This window comes from Quercus suber, unplaced genomic scaffold (assembly GCF_002906115.3).
Source record: "Quercus suber isolate HL8 unplaced genomic scaffold, Cork oak 2.0 scaffold_185, whole genome shotgun sequence".
NCBI lineage: Eukaryota > Viridiplantae > Streptophyta > Magnoliopsida > Fagales > Fagaceae > Quercus > Quercus suber.
In genome coordinates this window covers 1,105,568-1,111,646 of record NW_027069643.1, presented here as the reverse complement: position 1 = coordinate 1,111,646, position 6,079 = coordinate 1,105,568, and the positions used below count along the sequence as shown (strand labels likewise).

General features: G+C 32.9%; 1 long non-coding RNA gene across 1 annotated transcript; it reads right to left on the bottom strand.

The window, feature by feature from the left end:
- Window positions 1–607: 607 nt before the first annotated feature.
- Window positions 608–1,366, bottom strand: LOC136069727 (uncharacterized). The gene is made up of 3 exons (XR_010630954.1): window positions 1,259–1,366; window positions 849–1,006; window positions 608–769 (listed from the first exon to the last, which is right to left on the bottom strand). It is a non-coding gene; the product is annotated as an uncharacterized LOC136069727 (long non-coding RNA).
- Window positions 1,367–6,079: the final 4,713 nt, after the last annotated feature.

The window sequence follows — 6,079 nt, the reverse complement described above, 5'->3', positions numbered from 1 at the left end:
AACTTAACCTATCCTCCCACCAAAATCGAAACTCCATAATTTATGACCACTAAAATTTGAAATAGTCAATTACTAGTCAGATATTAATTTAATAATTCTTTGATGTAGGTGAGTATGATTTCACACATGTAATATGCTTAAGGCAAAAAAAAAACATTTTTGATATTTACATTTTGCTCACATTTTTAACTTGATCATCACGTTTTTACAGTTTTTAGTTTGGTCCTTATATTTTCAAAATTGCTACCATTTTGGTCCGTGTTGTCATCGCTTAAAAAAAACGTTATTTTTAAACTAGCAATCTAATCCATTAACCATGGATGTTTTTTAGGTAAGCAAGATGAAAAGGATCAAAATGACAAAAGATAAAAAATATGAACCAAAATGAAAAATGTGAAAACTTGAAAACCAAATTAAAAATAAAACCAAAATAGAGGGATCAACCTTATAACCTAATGGTAGCGGCCAATTAGTTATCCGACGTGGAGAGTGGATACCAGATTTGATTACCTCAAATAGAGCACGGTCGTAGCTACTAACCTATTAAAACATGAGGCCTACCAAGACCACATAAAGTGCTTCTTAAAAAAAAAAAAAAAAAATCCCAAAACGTAGAGTTAATGGCTGGTGGACTAATATACCCCTAGAACAATAAAATTTTCCGCAAACGTATTAGAGTTTTGGACTTCCAATTAAATTTGACATGGATGGATACGTGAATATCTGGCATGGTGAGATACGTAGCCTGTGTGAACGTCACTTCGTGTTTCTGCATTGTCAACCAACTAGGTTTGTGTTCATACATTTCTCAAAAAAAAAAAAAAAAAAAGGTTTGTGTTCATACGTACCCTTCTTAGTTTTGGACTTCAATTAAATTTGACATGGATGGATGCTTGAAAATTTGGCATGGTGAGATACGTAGCCTGTGTGAACGTCACTTCGTGTTTCTGCATTGTCAACCAACTAGGCTTGTGTTCATACGTACCCTTCTACAGGTAACTGGGATCTGGTGAGAGTGAGATAGCACTAGTAGGTAAAAGAATCCACAGTCAAAATTTTTATCTCATTTTATTTTACCATCTCAAAAAGTTACTTTATTAATTATATAATATAATTTTACAATCCTTCCAGTATCTTAACTTTTATTTTCCTATTCTACTTATTAAAATAATATTTTTACACAATAAAATAATATATCTCAAATCCAAAACTCAAGACCCAAATCACAACCACTTGCTACTAGAAGTCTAGAACATACCCAAACTATTGTTCTCTTGAAAGCCCAGCCACAAACTTTGGCAACCACGGCAACCCACAAAATGAAAATGAAAATCAAACCAAACCATGGCAACCCCCAACTCCACCACCATGAACCCACAAAAAAAAAAAAAAAATCAAATCAATTCCTTTTAGCACTGATAACAGCTTTTTTTTTTTTTTTTTTTTTTTTTCCTGAGAGAAGACGATCCATGGAGAAGATGATCCACCACGATCCACGGAGAAGACGATCCACCACAACCTCTAGCAAAGCCATACCTAGCAAAATCACAAAAAGTAAATCACAACAAAAAATCACCAAAATCAACAAAAACTTAACCAAATGCCGGAAACCCATGCCTAAATCCGGCCCAAATCCGACCCAAACGTCGGAAACCCATGCCTAAATCCAAATCCAAATCCAAATCTGACTGTCGCCACCATTGCCCAAACCCATGCCACCGTCGCCACCCAAATCCGACCCAAATGCCAGAAACCCATGCCCAACGACGATCTCCACATCGCACGCCCAACGCCGATCTCCATGGCCGGTGACAGTGGGTTAGGCCATGGTGTGGTGGCTATGGGGTTTTGAGTTTGAAGTGAGGAGAGCAAAATGAGAGAGAGAAGGAAGATAGAGAAAAGAAAAGAGATAATGAAAGAGAGAGGAGAGAGAAAGTTGGTCGGACTTTTATATAAAAGTATGAGAGAGACAATTAAAAAATAATTTTTAGAAATACAATTGTGCTATTGTAGCATCTAATTAATAAGATGCTACTGTAGCACAATTGTAAAAAAATTTACAATTCCGAATGTTTACAAGTCCAAATGCTGGGTGATTTGTGGCTCCTAATGCTAAATAACCCTTACATTTGGCATTCTCACTTTCGGATGCTGATGCTTTAAGAGCATTCACAACAAAGGGTTGTAAATGCCATAAATGCTATTTTTTAGCATCTGAAATTACAAAATGCTACTCCATCAAACATCCTATATCTTAAAATTTTTGCAATCTTGCTACAGTGCACTCTCAAAAATGAAAGCGCTCTGTAGCTCAAATCTTATAAAAAAAACAATTTTTTATTGCTCTCTCATCTCTCTCCCTGTACTCTCTTTCTTTTTCTCTCACCGGTGTCTTCTTCTCTCATTTCTTCTTTCCTTCTCTCACTGGTCTCACTTCTTTTCTCTTTTCTTCTTTCTTTCTCTTTTCTTCATTCACCGGCATTCACAACTGAAAACCATGGTGGTAGTGGTTCGGCGAAACCGTGAAGAAGATGAGGTCGAGTTTGTGGTTTGTGGGTCTCTGCTGTTGATTGAGGTGGCTGGGTTGCGGTGGTTTGGCGAGCATGGCTAGGTTTGGGTGGGTTTTGTGATTTGATTTTGGGTGAGAAATTTCAAAAATATGCTTTTTCTAATTTTGGGTCTATGATTTCTAACATGGGTTTGTGATTTGTGGTGGTACTGGGTTTGATTGGTGGTTTTGGGTGGTGGGAATCCTGATATGCAGAGGTTGTGGGTGCCTTCGGTGATGGTGGCTATGGCTATGCTGTGGTGGTTTGTGGCTAGGTTTATGTGGTGGGTTTGTGGGTGATGGGTTTGTGGTGGTTGTTGGCTGCTGGGTGAGGTGGCTATTGGCTGTTGGGTGTGGTGGCTGTTGTGTTTTGTTATACTAGAGGTGTTGGTGGTGAGTGGATGTGGTAGTGTGGCGACGGTGGTGCTGTGAGAAAGAGACAGACAAAAGAGAGAGATAGAGGAGAGAGGAAAAATAAAAAATTATTGAAAAATAATAAAGAAACAATATTTAAATGAAATGGTAAAAAAAAAAAAATAGAAGTTTTGATATAGGATGTAGTATAAAGTGGTGTGTTATATGTTATAAAATTGGATTTTGAGATGGTAAACGCTAAATTTTTTAGAATCCTTGACAAGGATGCTCTAAGTAGAGAAAAATTGCAAGATCTTAACAAAGATTTCTGTCATTTCCTATAAAATCTAGTGGAATTACTATGCTTCATTCGTTGAGTCCAAATATTCATTATAAGAATATCACATTCAATGTTTCATGAGAATGTGATTATTACTACTTTTACCAGTGATAAATTGGTAATATCATGACATGACATGGGTACACGTTAAACTAAAACTACATTTTGAACATGTCTGGAAAAAAAAGTTTTAATTGGCCTTTTGAAAGTGACAATAATGGCCTATTTCAATTGGCCCTTAAACAGCCATATATAGCCAATAAAAGCCACCACAAGCCACCCAAGGCCTCACTGTCATCCATCCCCTATTTCCAATTTAACACTGACGTTATGAATTCATCAAAATCTAGCACCACCATCAGCAGTAACTCCGCCATAGATCTCTAACAACACTATCAAAACAAAATCCAATGCCTCTGAGAAAGGTAGAGATCAATTCACACACACACACACACACACAAACATCAAATCCAACTTAACCCATCGATCCCGTCAAAATCAAAGCTCCATAATCCACCCTCAATCGACCACTAGAAATTGAAACAGTCAATTACTAGTGAATTTGATGTTAAAGTTATTAATTTAATAATTCAATATATCTGAACATTTTTTATGTGAAAGGTATTCATATTATAATAATAATAATTCAATATATCTGAACATTGGATTACAATATTGCACAATATTTGCATTCTCTCCGGATAATTTAGATTTGAAAAGAACAGCAACTTTGTTGTGTATATTAAGTAAAAGGCACGTTTTAGTGTTTGCAATAGATACATTCTAAGTAATACTACTTCATAACATTTTTATAACAGTTTCACAATAAATTCTATACAATAAATTATTATTAGTTGTAATATAGACTTACCATTGACATTATTTTTTAACTCACCAATGATAATTTGACATTTAAGATTTATTGTGAAATAGTTGTAAAAATGTCGTGGGCATGACATTACACATCTACTTTCTACTTTTAGGGTTTGTTTGATTGGAGAGGTGGAAAAGTGAGAGGATAGAAAATAGTGGGAGGATGGAAAAATGTGAGGATAGAAAATATTTTAATTTCTCACTTTTTTGTTTGGTTGGGAGTGGAAAAATGGAAGAATGGAAAAAGTGAGTTTGTATAAATTTACTCATATACGTTTGTTAAGAAATGATAGCCAATTAAAACTAAAAAGTGACAAAAAAAAATCACCCAAACTATTAAAAAATAAAAATCATGTAAAAAAAAAAAAATCATTTCTTATTAAAACAAAGAAAAAAGAAGAAGAAGAAGACGAAGAAGAAGGCAATGCCTAGGAAATCCATAAAATAAAATAAAATAATAATAAAAAAAAAGGAAGGAAGAAGAAGAACCCAACGTCCAGCCCCAGGAATGGAAAAGAAAAAAAGAAAAAAGGAAAAAAAAGGGAGGCAACGTCACACGGCACCTTAAAAAAAAAAAAAAAAAAAAAAGAAAAAAGAAAAAAGAAAAAAGAAAAAAGTCAAAATCTTGTTTCACATGACTGAATAATGCCCCTTCTTTCCTTTTGGTTGTTTTTTTGCAAATATTTAAAAAAAGAATTTCTGATCGTTCCTTAATTTGTTTTTCAATTTAAAAAAAAAGGTCTTATTTATTTAAAAAATCGATTTCTAAATTTTAATCACCAAGTTAAATTTCTTAATTTTCTGCCAAGGCCAGGCCTCACTACCTTCTTACAACAATTTCGATCCATATCGCTGTACGACACAGACTTGAACCTTTGGAAATTGTAAACTTAAGACATTAATAATCTTCACTCTTTAATTCTCTCAGTGTTAGAGATTTTTTTTCCCCTTTTGGTAAAATTATAAATGAAAGCTTAAAAAACCAACTTTAAATTAAAAAAAAATATATATAAATGTCCCTAAAATTAGAAATGAAAAAAAAAAAAAATCTTAATCTTATATTTTGTCTCATGTGTTGTGCTATTTTGATTAGCAATGTTGAGATTTGTATAATTTTATATAAATATTAGACATTATGCATTCAGTGAATAGTAAACGAGTTGAAATGTATGTGAATATGTGATTTAGGTATGTTGTTGAGATTAACAAACAAAAGATCTAAATAACAATTCTTTGTGACGATAAACTTTAGTTTGTAGAAGGTGATGAAAATTGGACATTTCTTCTTATAATACTATAGTATATCAATCCTAATGATCTATTTTGATAAAGGAATTTGAGACTTTTGATTGAAATATTTGATGCATTTGAAATACATTGAATTGAATTGAGAGCTATGAGCCATTGTTCTATAAACTTATTGTCATTTGAACAAATGATTTTAGGACTGCTAATTGTTAAATGCATTAACTCTTATTGATGTATTATTTAACTTTTCATTTTGAGTCTTGTCTTTTTTTTCCTATTAAGTGTATTGAATTGAACGCAAAAATAATATGCTCAAGTTATTTTATTTAATTTTTTTGTAACTAAAAAAAATATACAGGTCATATTGAATTATTCTGACCTATCAAGATTTGATAAGGCTTTTAGATTTTTATAAACCACTTTAGTTTGACCTAATTAACCGAATCAAACCTAAACAGTCTAGGGTTGTAAATGAACAAATTTATCATGGACAACTAGGGTTTTGCTCGATAAAAAGCTCATTCATGTTTGTTTATTTATAAATAAGCCAAGCTTGAACCTTAATTTCAGGCTCGTTTATTAAACAAGTCGAGCCCAATCAAAAAAATTGTTCACAAAAAAGCTCGTGAATTATTTGGCTTGATACAAAACAATTCAAGCGTAGATTCTTTATAAGTTTATATGTCTTAGCTAAATATACTCAGTATACTATCTTA